This window comes from Gymnogyps californianus, chromosome 1 (genome assembly GCF_018139145.2).
Source record: "Gymnogyps californianus isolate 813 chromosome 1, ASM1813914v2, whole genome shotgun sequence".
In the NCBI taxonomy this organism is placed as follows: Eukaryota; Metazoa; Chordata; class Aves; order Accipitriformes; family Cathartidae; genus Gymnogyps; species Gymnogyps californianus.
Window position 1 is genome coordinate 125,471,732 of NC_059471.1, and position 13,401 is coordinate 125,485,132.

General features: G+C 51.5%; 10 non-coding genes across 10 annotated transcripts; 4 read left to right on the top strand and 6 right to left on the bottom strand.

Moving 5' to 3' along the window:
• Positions 1 to 232: 232 nt before the first annotated feature.
• Positions 233 to 304, bottom strand: TRNAD-GUC (transfer RNA aspartic acid (anticodon GUC)). The gene has a single exon. It is a non-coding gene; the product is annotated as a tRNA-Asp (tRNA).
• Positions 305 to 584: 280 nt separating this feature from the next.
• TRNAI-AAU (transfer RNA isoleucine (anticodon AAU)) lies at positions 585 to 658 on the bottom strand. Its single transcript has one exon. It is a non-coding gene; the product is annotated as a tRNA-Ile (tRNA).
• Positions 659 to 1,170: 512 nt separating this feature from the next.
• On the bottom strand, positions 1,171 to 1,242 carry TRNAD-GUC (transfer RNA aspartic acid (anticodon GUC)). The gene has a single exon. It is a non-coding gene; the product is annotated as a tRNA-Asp (tRNA).
• A 7,151-nt stretch (positions 1,243 to 8,393) lies between these two features.
• On the top strand, positions 8,394 to 8,465 carry TRNAD-GUC (transfer RNA aspartic acid (anticodon GUC)). The gene has a single exon. It is a non-coding gene; the product is annotated as a tRNA-Asp (tRNA).
• A 148-nt stretch (positions 8,466 to 8,613) lies between these two features.
• On the top strand, positions 8,614 to 8,685 carry TRNAH-GUG (transfer RNA histidin (anticodon GUG)). Its single transcript has one exon. It is a non-coding gene; the product is annotated as a tRNA-His (tRNA).
• Positions 8,686 to 9,054: 369 nt separating this feature from the next.
• TRNAI-AAU (transfer RNA isoleucine (anticodon AAU)) lies at positions 9,055 to 9,128 on the bottom strand. Its single transcript has one exon. It is a non-coding gene; the product is annotated as a tRNA-Ile (tRNA).
• A 328-nt stretch (positions 9,129 to 9,456) lies between these two features.
• On the top strand, positions 9,457 to 9,538 carry TRNAS-AGA (transfer RNA serine (anticodon AGA)). Its single transcript has one exon. It is a non-coding gene; the product is annotated as a tRNA-Ser (tRNA).
• A 293-nt stretch (positions 9,539 to 9,831) lies between these two features.
• On the top strand, positions 9,832 to 9,905 carry TRNAT-AGU (transfer RNA threonine (anticodon AGU)). The gene has a single exon. It is a non-coding gene; the product is annotated as a tRNA-Thr (tRNA).
• Positions 9,906 to 10,623: 718 nt separating this feature from the next.
• TRNAI-AAU (transfer RNA isoleucine (anticodon AAU)) lies at positions 10,624 to 10,697 on the bottom strand. Its single transcript has one exon. It is a non-coding gene; the product is annotated as a tRNA-Ile (tRNA).
• Positions 10,698 to 11,001: 304 nt separating this feature from the next.
• On the bottom strand, positions 11,002 to 11,084 carry TRNAL-CAG (transfer RNA leucine (anticodon CAG)). Its single transcript has one exon. It is a non-coding gene; the product is annotated as a tRNA-Leu (tRNA).
• Between the last annotated feature and the right edge of the window lie 2,317 nt (positions 11,085 to 13,401).

Genomic DNA, 13,401 nt, shown 5'->3' on the forward strand with positions numbered 1-13,401 from the left:
CAGCTGTGATCAAGACAAGGCAGCAACCTGCCTCAGGCCAGCGCCTTTGCCAGGGAGGTCAGGGACAGCTCATGAAGCTGTTGGGTGTTGTCGCGAGGTCCTCCGGATAGCATTTCACGCTGCTCCTAGCCCCAGGCTGATTGTTCTTTCTTCCCCCGGCACGAACCCGTTGAGGAAAAAGCAAGGGGCGGTGTGTCCCGTTCCCCCCTGCGCGAGGAAAAGGCAGTGCTACCTCCCCGTCGGGGAATCGAACCCCGGTCTCCCGCGTGACAGGCGGGGATACTCACCACTATACTAACGAGGAGTGGGGTAACGTTGGGTCACCTTCCCGCCGTGACATGGTACGACATCACCGCTGGCACGTTTCCAGCCTGTGGGTGGCGGCTGCCTGCGCGGCCGCGCAGGGTCGGGAGAGGCACAACGCCAGGCCGGCTCACACTGGCTGCCCTCTGATCGCCGAAGTCAAGCTTCCCCTTGGGGGCTACCGTGTTAACTTCCGTGCTACACTTCCTCCTCTAAAAAAAGAAAAACAGAACATTCAAGTAAAAGCCGGCGATCTTCTCACCTATACGGGAAAAAGCAACTGGCCCGTACGGGGATCGAACCCGCGACCTTGGCGTTATTAGCACCACGCTCTAACCAACTGAGCTAACCGGCCGGTCCGTATGACGCCTTGCGCGTGCACGCAGCTCACGCGCTCCCACGGACCCGCCGCCGGTGGAACCGCTGCCGAGAGCTGCTGCCGCGGGCGCCGCACCCGCTCTTTTTAAAGACCGCGTCGGCGGGTCGTTTCAGGGAGTTCTGGCAGAGCAGCACGGGTATGAACCGGGGTGACGAGAATTGCTAAAATGGAGACTTTCAAAACTCTTTTTTCCCTGTGCCCCCCTCCTCCGGTCCGCGGGCGGCGTTTACCGGCGGCACGGAACGGCTGGACAGGGCGGCACACGGACAGGCGCCTCCGGGCGGGGGGCAGCCTCACCAAAACGAGCCGCCACTCCTTCCCCTTCCGCTCCCCAAGCGGCTCCCTGCCGCGGGAGCACGCACGCCGCCGCCACCGCTCCGGAGCAGTTCCCGACCGCCTCCCTCCTTCACGCCCTCGTCGCGGACTGGGCTCCGGCGAGAGGAGGAGGAGGAGGAGGAACGCTCCCCGGGGGTAAAAGAAGACGCCTCCTCCCCGTCGGGGAATCGAACCCCGGTCTCCCGCGTGACAGGCGGGGATACTCACCACTATACTAACGAGGAGCGGGGTGCAGGCAGTGCCCCCCCGCCGAGCCCCAAGAGCCGCCTGCGGGACCCCCGCCCGCCCTCGGGGCGATCGCGCTGTGAGCAGAGCGGGGATACAAGGCACTCGTTCGGGCCCCAGTACAAGCTAGAGGCTACGCGAGGGCGGTGAGGTGTCCCTCCGCCAAACCTGCTGCTCTGACCTGCCCAGGGAGCAGGCGGGAAGGACGTGCCGCAAGCCAGGGGAGTAGCCTGGGCCTGCGGCTGGCGGGTGTGCGTGCAGGCGCGCGTGCGCTGTGTGTGCGCACACGCTGTGGGGTGAACCCCAAGGCTCTCCCCGAAATTGCAGTAGCTAGTCTGAAGGAAAATGCAGCGCGAAGGGAAGACAGGCTCATTTCCTGAACCTATGATGAGTCCTGTTTTCTACGGTGGTGAAACCACCTGTCCTCAGAGGAAAGTGTGAACCCTTTTCCCCAGCTGGAAAGCAAATTAGATCACTTGTAAAATCAAGGCAGTATGTAAAAAAATGCAGAAAATACATAGGAATTAAATACCTCTGAGCCTGTGAAAAAGTTGTAAAGGAGGACATCATCGAAGTCCAAGTCCTTTGCTTCACAAACTGTCAGTGTGAGTGCTGAGTTCCTCGGTTATCTTCTCCTTTGCCATTTCATTTGCGACTAACACCACCTATCATAAAATACATTAATAAAAAGAACATATTGGGAAGCAAAAAAAAAAAAGGTAGCGGCTGCACAGAGAAGGCATACAAATGTGTCATGATAATGCAAGAGGTTTCTCCAAACCAGGCAACATTTAACACAGACATTCCTGCGCACTCTGCATAAAAGATCGCAAAGCTGTCACTAGAAGACTGACAAATGCATGGTATGAGGAGACGGTCATAGATCCGGTGTAAAAAAATCTGGAGTTAGTAAGGAACAGGACAGGAGACATCTGATGCAACAAAGAGCAGAAAGACCCAAACGTGCATGAAGAAGGAAGAAACAGAAACCCACACGATAAAGGCTTCTAAGTTGAAAAAGCATAATTTATCAGTGAGATACAGAGGCTTAAAAAAAATAATTGTGGGCAGTCCACATAATATAATTATTTAGTTTGTGGAAGAATCTGCAAAAAGCCATACACCTAAGAAAAGCAAACCTGACGTGCTCCAAATTCGATAGGCGGTGTTTTCCTTTTGTGGCCCCCCAGCAGCATTGCTAGGTCACTAACATGGTGGGACTCCAAGACTGTAGGTTTTCGTCCATCAAAGAGATCACAGTCCTCAGGAAGCCGATCAAAAGAGTCTGGGAAATACTACTGAAGAAATACAACCACTCCAGATGCCAGCTGAAGAGTACCTGTCATAAGCAGCATACAGATTTTAAACTCCAGTCTGTATCATGCTCTCTCGCAAACACCCTTCTAAAGGATTTTGTTAGAATTTTGAGATCAAGAAACATCATAACAAAAAATGCTAGTCAGGGAAGAGAGAAGCTGTAAGGTCTACTTTATGTTCTCCTATTGTGAGTAGACCTCATCTCCCTGTAAACTAATTTCAGAATAATGAATTAATTAAATTCAAAGCACAGAACAGCACAGCTCTACACTTTTGCATCCTTTTGTCCTGATGCTGACAGCCAAATAAGTTTGAACACTTGGAGTCATCACACTGAATTTTTTGTGCATATTCTGGTGGTTCTTGACTGCAAAACACAACAGTAAAAATAAGTGAAAGCACATTGTTCCAGTAATATCAGCTGCAGAAACAGGGAAGTGAACGAAGAGTGAGAGAGAGCAAAAATTGTATGTTAGCATCAAACACGTTTTTTTTCACAACAATTAAGTTCTGTGAAGGGGAGAAATGGGAAGCCACTGTACCTTTCAAAGACGAGAGCAGTGTCAGAAATCCCTGAGCCACGTCTTCCTTCAATACATTTTTATGATGTGCTCCATTTTCAAACCTGCAGAAGGGGCTGAACTGTTGAAGAACATCCAGGAGAGAATCTGTATCACCTATGCTTCCATTTTCCACTGGAAAAACATACACTCTTTACCATAGTACACTAGGCTGAAAATTGTAATAGTTCCCAAGTTGATCTGCATGCAGACAGGACACTGCTGCCTCGCAGTCAAACTGTTGCTCAGGATTTTTAGGGTAGATGACTAAGAACAGTAACATTTTCAGCATACAATTTTAATCAGATGCCCTGAGCTTGTCTGAATCCTCACTGACATTTAAGAAATACAGCCATAAAATAATTTGTCCTCTTAAAAACAGAAACAAAAAAACCCAAACAAAAACCCCCACACAAACCAACATGACACCCACAAGCTTAACAGACACTTAGAAAATTGACAATGGCAGATTTTAAATTATGTCGTAACAAATGCCCTTAAATGAAAACTGAAAGACTTAGCCTGACTTTCCCAAAAGCTTTGAGGAATTTAAGTACATCAAAGACCAAACAAAATAGTAGCTTTGCCCCTTAGTGCAGAGACAGACAGGGCTGGTCACCTTTTTAGGGACCAGGACTAATCGCAGACTTTTATCTGTAAAGCAGTGGCTTGTTCTCTAGCCTCTCTTAGTTTTGCACTAAGCCTGGAAAACTCTTGAGGGCTGTGCACTGAAAAAAAACTTGACCACAAAAGACATAGTGAGCTACCTGCAACACCAGCCAAGGCGAGTCCCACCACAGGGGGATCAGCATTAACACACTAACTGAGAACCGCTGGGATAAGACCTTCTCCACAGCAGGAGATCACTCAGTAAAGAAAGAGCAAATGGGAATTTGCATGCCAGGAGCCAGAAGACGCAACTGCAATGAAATGTAGTGCTTTCCAGTAATCTTATATGCCATATACACATGAAACCAAACACATAATCTAAAAGCTTTGCTTTTTGCTGAGTTTGATCTGCCTGTGCAGTCTTTCGCTCCATCTGTGCTCATCCTCATCTTCATCCTCGCTTATTGGCACACAAGAAGAAATGCCCATTATGTGGGCAATCATGATTCATGCATTAGCTTCCAGAATGGACAATTACAAAGAACAGATAAGTCAGAATCCTTTTGAGAACTGACAGGCTATTATAAAAAAAAGCAGACTGGAAACCAGATTATTACCTCAGTTCATGAAATTTCATGTTAGCACTGGGACAAATAAGACTTGTGTCTTTCTGCAAGACAATAGGTCCTTTGCAAACTGCCTAGGGATTTCAGCAGTAACTCGGAGTCTTTTTAAAATGCACTTTGGAATTTGCCCGTACTTTAAGAGTGTAAATAGCTTTTAGCCCTGTCCTGGTTTCAGCTGGGATAGAGTTAATTTTCTTCTTAGTAGCTGGTACAGTGCTGTGTTTTGGATTTAGTGTGAGAATAATGTTGATACCACACTGATGTTTTAGTTGCTGCTAAGTAGCGCTTATCTTAAGCCAAGGATTTTTCAGTTTCCCATGCTCTGCCAGCAAGCAGGTGCACAAGAAGCTGGGAGGGAGCATAGCTGGGGCAGCTGACCTGAACTAGCCAAAGGGGTATTCCATACCATAGAACATCATGCCCAGTACATAAACTGGAGGGAGTTGGCCAGGAGGTGTGGATTGCTGCCCAGGCAATCGGTCAGCGGGTGGTGAGCCACTGCATTGTGCATCACTGTTTTTTTTCTTTTTTTTTCTCTTCTTTTTTTGTTATATTCCTATTATTATTATTATTATTTCATTATTATTATATTTCATTATTATTATTGTTAGGATTATATTTTACTTTAGTTATTAAACCGTTCTTATCTCAACATACGAGTTTTACCTTTTTTCCCCATTCTTCTCCCCATCCCACTGGGAGCAGGTGGGAGTGAGGGAGCGGCTGCGTAGTGCTTAGCTGCTGGCTGGGCTTAAACCACGACAGGCCCTCATGTTTGGTTAGGAGAGGGTCTCTTGGCTTCAGTCCGATAGTCTACACTGCTACTCTTTTCCCTTGCCACATGCAGAGGTTAAAATTTTCCAAGCAATACAGGAGTTTTTGCTGCATATTGCCACACAGATCAAAGAAGTCTAAAACAAAGGTAAGGGAATATACGAAATTATGTGCTGTTTATAAAGAAACATTACTGAATTCAAGTGTCTTGGTTTTGCCACTGCATTTGTCTGTGAAAGCTTTTAATGACAATGTGCAATGATTTGATGTAGCTTTGGCATCAGAAAAACTTTCAGCTGACTAGCTTTGTGGTCTGCCTTTTGTGTCATCTGACTTGCTCTCAGAAGATCCTAGGAAGCCAGATTCCGTATCTGTCTTAATGGGATCCACTGTATTCAGCTGGCATGAGTTTAGGTGTCTTCCAAAGGGGCTCTTACCCTTTGCTGACAGTCTGCAAAGCTTAACCTCTATCTTTTTACACTGCCATATTATTATCCCTGATCCTTTTTTTTTAAAGTTCTTCCTAATTTATTGATCACTCAGTCCTTTGAAAATACCCTTTTCCAAGAAAATGATGAAATAATTACTTCAGTATTTAAAAAAAATGCAAGAAGCACAGTTTGTGTTGCTTCTATAATATATAGATATTGTGTGAATATAGTTAAAAATACATTTCTCTGTCTTTCAAGATGAGAAGGATGCCTAGGGAGAGGCATATATTCTTTTTGCTTTCTGGAGTAAGAAATTAGTTAAGTAACTGTCTTCTCAAATGTTGCTTGCTTCAGGAACCTACAGGTGAAAGATGGTGAATCTCTGATGACAGATATTTGTCTAAATACAATACTTAGAACTAAATATTTGAAATACATGTTGTCTTCTGCTTTCTCTAGAGTCAAATTTAATACCTTTGATCTCTTCCCTTTCTTTTTCCAGGAAAACCAATGTAACCTAACTTTGTAATATCACACATTCAGAAGAAGAACTTGGCCAAGGATGAAGAAGTAAAGGCTAAGATGAACCTTACTTTTCCCTTCTTAATTATGGTACCTTGCAGATAAGTGATCTTGTCCATATAACTAATTTTTGTACTTCAATTTAGCCACTAACTCTTCTGCCAGACTTGCAATCTTTGCAGTCTTAAGGTTGTCTCTAATTTTACATTATATTCTACTTAAAAGTTTTTTTAAAATTATTATTTACAGGGAGTCTGTCCTTTCAGACAAACGTATAGGTTTATAGGTTGGTTTTTGTCAACTACAAGAGTGATTTTTCATTTCCTTTGCAGTAATATACTCTGTTAGAAATTTTGTAGCTACTGCTGTAAGTTGTGATCCTGCCTGCTAGTTATTAGTATCACTGCTGGCTATTCACCAAGGTTTGCTATTGCTCCTTACATCAGGACAAATAATTAAATTTTAATACGCAATCTGTCAGAAATTCACTGTAGAATGCTAGTGCTTATCTTGTCAATATCACAACACTTTGCAGGATTGTGGACTGCACAGAATCGTATCAGAAAGAAATTCATACTTTTTAGATGAGTTACAATACGCAGAACTGTTTGCTCTGCAGGCCACAGACTGTATTTTATAATTAGATTACATGTGAAGGAAGAAGCTATAGATTTTAAAGGCTGAGAGGAGTGTGTTGATCATTAACAATAGTTTTGCCTCCTCCACTTTTACAAGCGAGCTCCTTTATATGAGCTTGCAGCGGTTGGTTTAGAGGACCCTCAAAGTTGCTGGTCAGAATAAGGTAGCCTGAAAGAATGCTGACTACATTGCTGATTTTCTGAAAAAGAAATGTTGGAAGATTATTTCAACCATGGATGAGGCTCAAGATTTAGTCCTAGGGCCGGGACAAACCCCAGCACCACCACAGGCAGACTCGCAGTGGGGTGTGCTGTCCTCTGGGCCAGGCAGCTACTGGCCAGCCCACACAGGGTTGGGGGAAAGGTAAATGGTGGTGGGTGGGAGGACACTCATGAGTTGCAAACTGCTGTGCTACAGTCCGCCATCTCAGACACGCTGTATAGACCCACGTCTGTAGATCAGGATGGGCGGCCACCAAGTCTCCTTGGCACAACAGGACCAACAAGCTCGGTGAGTTGTGGGACAGCTGCAGGGACCATCCTTTTCATAGAGCACGACATGGTGACCGTGCTGGTGGCCATCACAGTAGCTTTCTGATGTCACAACCTACCTCCCTGCCTCTTGTCCTGGTAGCGCCAGAGAGACTTGGAACAAGCAGGATCCAGACAAGCAGAGGTGAGTGGCTGCTGTCCTTTGGGTGGCATGCCAAAGAGGCCGTTCGCTGAACCGTGGACTGGACCATTGGGCTTGGCAGGAAAAGGCAGCGGATGAAGAAGAGGGACATCTGGGACATCATCTTTGGCATGTGAGTCATCATGTAAATGATGATGGATGGAGCAAAATGGCATATGTACATGTGAGAAACTAATTATAAATGTGCCCAAACATGCTGAAAAGTCTGTTAAGTGTGGTGGCAGATTGGTGGTGTGCACTCTTGTGCCATATAGCAAATGCCAGCTCCTTATCACACCTTTCTGCAGGTTCCTGATCCCCCACAGACTAACACTCCAGAAAATCATAAGTTATTTTAAATTGTTATGTTAATTTTTTCCCTTTTTGGTATTTGATGGAAAACCGATTACATAGTGCCAAGTTTGTGGCACAAACTGAAAAATACTTCTATTAAGGCTGAAACAGCATTTTTTCCCCTATAGTTAGGAGCCTTCAGCAACCTGACAGAGGTTAGCTGCCTTTGTAGCAGGGAAAACGCAAGCAGCTTTCCTTGAGAGATGTATTTTGAAGTTCTGAATGCAATAAGCCACCCACCAAACCACGCCCATGCCTTTCATGGATTACCAGATAGCAGTACCAAGGTAGTCAACAGGTTGCTGGGTTTGGGGGGTGGGTGTGGGTTTCCCTTTTAGCCGCACCATGCAAATCCGCTCCATGAAGCAGGGCTCACTTCAAACCTTATTTTGAAGCTCAGAGGAAAGCAAACCCGGCAGATCGCGGCCAGCAGGCAGCCACGCTTGCTGTGCCTATGGCGCCTCAGCTCAGCGCCGTTTCAAAGCCAGAAAACCTCGGCGGGACCGTTCTTCTTGCCCGCTCGGTCACGCCAGCACGGCGGGGCTCCGTGAGGCCGTCTGACTCACCCCGCCGCCATTTACCTCAGGCGCTTTCCCGCCGCTCTCGCCCTCCGGGCCGCCGCCAGGACACACTGCGCGCAGCTCGCTCCTCGTTAGTATAGTGGTGAGTATCCCCGCCTGTCACGCGGGAGACCGGGGTTCGATTCCCCGACGGGGAGGCGGCGGTGCCGTTTTGCTGCCCCGGTGCCGTCGCCGTCCTTTTCCCCGCTGGGGCGCCGCCCGCCGCCTCCCCGACGGCGGCAGGGGTGGAGGGGCGCGGCGGCAGACGGTGGCACCGTGCGCGGCGGTGGCGCCGGGCGCTGAGCGGCCGTGATCGTATAGTGGTCAGTACTCTGCGTTGTGGCCGCAGCAACCTCGGTTCGAATCCGAGTCACGGCAAGAACTCTTTTCTCCCCCCCCCCCCCCCCCCCTCGTTTTTTTTTTATTTTCCCCTTCCTGCTCCCGTCGCTGCCCGCGAGCGCCTTAGCGGCGACGGGGCGAGGTTGGTCCTCCCGGCCCGCCCCAGCCCCCGACCCCGGCCGCCTCAGGCGGCTGCTGCACCTGCCCGCGGGCGGGAGCTGGGTGTTAGGGCGAGGCCGGAGGGCAGCCCGCGGGCTGCCTGCAGTGCCCTGCCCCGCCCCGCCCGCTGCCGCGCTCCTCGGCCGCGGGGTGCGCCCGGGACACCTGCGCCGGCGCCACGCCCGGGACGTGATTTCTGACAGAAAACACTAAAAAGGGAGGAGAAAAAGAAACGCCCTAAAAGCTAGCTGGCCCGTACGGGGATCGAACCCGCGACCTTGGCGTTATTAGCACCACGCTCTAACCAACTGAGCTAACCGGCCTGCCGCGAACGTGTTTTCACGGCGTCGATCAACAGCCTATCAGCTGCCTCGCGCCCCCCCCCCCCCCCGCGCGTGGGGGCTGCCGCACGCCCCTCCCCCGGCGGGACTCCACGGCCGCTTCAGCCACCCGCGCGCATTGCCCCGCCCTCCACGGCAGCGGCGGCTCAGGGGCGGGGGGGGGCACGTGCCTGCCGCGGGGCGGCGCCGTGTTGGGAGCGCGCGCGGCGGCTTCGCTCGCGTGCGAACGCGCGAAAGGAAACGGCGGGAGGGGCGGAGCCGCTGCCGCCCGGGCGGTAAAAGGCGGGAAGCCAAAACAACCCAACAAGCAGTAGTCGTGGCCGAGTGGTTAAGGCGATGGACTAGAAATCCATTGGGGTCTCCCCGCGCAGGTTCGAATCCTGCCGACTACGGGGCGGTTGTTTTCCTGCTGCTGAACGCCCTCTCTCCCTGCAGCGCCCCACATCCGCTCCCTGCTTTTTTTCCCCCCCCCCACATCGTAAAAATTTTCACCAGTAATAAATACGGAAAACGAGAGAATTCCGAACCGCTCACCGAGAGTCCCAGCTCACATCGGGGGACGCTACCCACCTCCAAACTCCGTCTGTCCCGTCGGCAGGCAGCAGGTGAGCCCGGGAACCGGGCGCCCCCGGCAGCGCCCCCGCCTTTTTGGGCAGGGCGAGGCGGGGCTGGCCGCGGCCCGCCCGGCGCCGTGGCTTAGCTGGTTAAAGCGCCTGTCTAGTAAACAGGAGATCCTGGGTTCGAATCCCAGCGGTGCCTGGGTCCCACTTCTTTTGGGGGAGCCCGGGCGCCCGCAGGAGCCCGACCCCGGCTGAGGTAACACCGCCCGCGGCAGCCGCAGGTCTCTGGCTGGGCTCTCTCCCGCCTCCGGCCAGCTCTTCCTGTGCCCGGTGTCCCGCTGCCCGCAGCAGCCCAGCGCGGCCCGGGGAGCTCAGGTCTGCATGTGTGCCATAAGCAAGGCGAGGAGCCGCTCCTTTTCGCCATTTCTCTTGTTCCTCCCGCCGAGGCTGAGGGGTCCCCATGTAACCAACTGCCGCACCCCGGGAGCGTTTTCTAGCGCTAGACGGGCATCTCGGCCCATTTAGCTTCAGACAGGAAAACAGGCTGTCCCCTCCACCGGGGGACAATCCCTGAAGGGTACGCTCTTGGCAGCACCCCTCCTTTACCCCCTGATTCCCATCACTTTCTCACACTGGGCACCCTCCACCCCCAACAAACATTGCCGGCTTATCAAAACTACAACAGCAGCAGCTTTTTACCCTGCTTTGCTCTGTAGGTGAACCACGATAAACTGTGGGTGACTCCAAAAGGACAGTTTTAACCCCTCTGAGTTTTGTTCCCCTTCGCGTTTCAGACATTTCGGTGCTGTAGGAAGCGGCACTGTGACTTCCGCTCATCAGCGAAAAGGGGGGGGGGGGGGGGGGGCGAACACAACAAGCAGCCCCCAAAGCAAAAGACAGGCTCAAAAAAGGACAGCTGGCCCGTACGGGGATCGAACCCGCGACCTTGGCGTTATTAGCACCACGCTCTAACCAACTGAGCTAACCGGCCGCGCTGCACAGGGTTTTCCCAGCGCCCTTGATCGCGGACCCTACCCGGGACGGTGGCAGCCCCCGACCCGCCCGGCCGCGGCCCGATCCGCGACGCCAGCACCTGCGCCGAACAGGGACAACAAACGCGCGTGGACACCACGCGTGTCCCGGGAGCAACTTCCTCCTCCGCTAGCCCACTCTGCTGCGGTGCAGACATGGCGCCCCCCTCCGCGCCCACCCGCGTTCGGCGAGGCCCCACGCGGGCGCCCCGCCGCTACCCAGCCTCAAAACAGCGCCCCGGCGAGCGCAGGCAAAAAGCGAGTTGTCAGGAGTGGGATTCGAACCCACGCCTCCAGAGGAGACTGCGACCTGAACGCAGCGCCTTAGACCGCTCGGCCATCCTGACCGCTGGGCACCTCTCTCAGCCGGCCCGGTTCGGTTCTGCGGCGGAGCCGGCCCGCCCCGGCCCCGTGTATCCCGCCCGCCGGCTTGCTTTACAAGCAGGCGTGGAGCATACACGCTCTTTCCCGGCACCTGAACGAGAGAGGAAGCACCTTATGTAGGAGCCGCGGCAGAAGGGGGCAGACAGCAGAGGAAGCTGCTGCTGGAGGACAAGGGTTCGGGAAGGGCGGTGGCACACCTTCCCAGCTTTCCATTACAGCCGCCAGCGTTTGCTCTGCCTCCAGGCCCTTCAGTGTGTGAACCGCCCCATGGATACACCACCCTGTGGCGGGTTGACCCTGGCTAGATGCCAGGTGCCCACCAAAGCAGCTCGGTTCTCTCCCCCTGTCCAGTTGAGGAGGGGGAGTGAAAATAAAACGAAAGGCTTGTGGGTCGAGATAAGGACAGGGAGATCACTCACCAATTACCGTCACGGGCAAAACAGACTCGACTTGGGGAAAAATTAGTTTAATTTATTGCTAGTCAAATTAGAGCAGGATAATGAGAAATAAAACCAAATCTTAAAAACACCTTCCCCCCACCCCTCCCTTCTTCCCAGGCTTAACTCTACTCCTTATTTTCTCTACCTCCTCCCCCCTGAGCAGCACAGGGGGACGGGGAATGGGGGTTTGGGTCAGTTCATCACACGTTGTTTCTGCCGCTCCTTCCTCCTCAGGGGGAGTAGGACTCACACTCTTCCCCTGCTCCAGCGTGGGGTCCCTCCCACGGGAGACAGTCCTTCACGAACTTCTCCAATGTGAGTCCTTCCCACGGGCTACAGTTCTTCACGAAGTGCTCCAGCATGGGTCCCATCCACAGGGTGCAGTCCTTCAGGAACAGACTGCTCCAGCGTGGGTCCCCTGCGGGTCACAAGTCCTGCCAGCAAACCTGCTTCAGCGTGGGCTCCTCTCTCCACGGGTCCGCAGGTCCTGCCAGGAGCCTGCTCCAGCACGGGCTTCCCACGGGGTCACAGTGTCCTTTGGGCACCCACCTGCTCCGGCGTGGGGTCCTCCACGGGCTGCAGGTGGATATCTGCTCCACCGTAGACCTCCATGGGCTGCAGGGGGACAGCCTGCCTCACCATGGTCTTCACCACGGGCTGCAGGGGAATCTCTCTGCTCCAGCGCCTGGAGCACCTCCTCCCCCTCCTTCTTCACTGACCTCGGTGTCTGCAGAGCTGTTTCTCTCACATCTTCTCACTCCACTCTCTCTGGCTGCAACTGCTACTCCCCTGTAACTTCTTTTCCCTTTCTTAAATATGCTATCACAGAGGCACTACCACTGTTGCTGATGGGCTCAGCCTTGGCCAGCAGCGGGTCCGTCCTGGAACCCGCTGGCATTAACTTTATCAGACACAGGGGAAGCTTCTAGCAGCTTCTCACAGAAGCCACCCCTGTAGCCCCCCCCCCAAAAAAAACCTTGCCACACAAACCCAATACACACCCTTAAGCATCACTTGGCACTGTAGGACACTGTTCTGTCACACCACCAGTGACCATAGGTGAACGCTACTCTCAGGCCTCTCCAAGAGGCAGCAGGATGCTACTGAGGCTTACAGGAGACACCACGCACCGCACCACAGCCTTGCTAACTCCCACCCCTTAATTCTGAGGAGGTGGCAGTGGGGTTTGTTCTGCTTTACTTCTAATGAGTCTATAGAAGATTTCAGGACGGTCAGAGGCAAAGGGAGACCACTTTTTGACGAAGGAGTGGAAAAAGAACTGCTGATCTTCTTTATATTAAGTGTTACAGTGAAGTTTCTTTTTTGTAAAGAAACAAGGCCCTAATATTTTTGTGTTGCAGTGAGATGCAAATACCTGGTTACACATGGGCTAACATTATTTAGCAGTATTTTGAGATACATTTTTGCTCAGTTCTGAAGATAATAGTGCAAACCAAAGTCAAATCACTTCCCCCCACACTCCCCCCAAAATTCCTTTAAAAATTTGACCTTGAATACCAAAACCACATATTCTTCATTCACTTCTCTTAGCTGCATTAATTTGCTGTTTCAGAAGATGGTATCTAGAGGTACGTGCTAGACCTTCAGCTTCAGAATTTCTCTGAACTCAGCTGAAAGTCACTACATATCCCATTGATTATTTCAGTTTCCTAAGAAAGGCTGAAGCCCTTTCCTAGAGAGAATTTCATATAAATAGAAAAAGCAATTTATCGCCATAGCAATATGAGATACACCTAACGGTTATACTGCATTGAGACTACAGTTGCAATCAGCCAAAGGAAGACACACGGAATGAAAGGATAATGTGTAAGAGATCGAT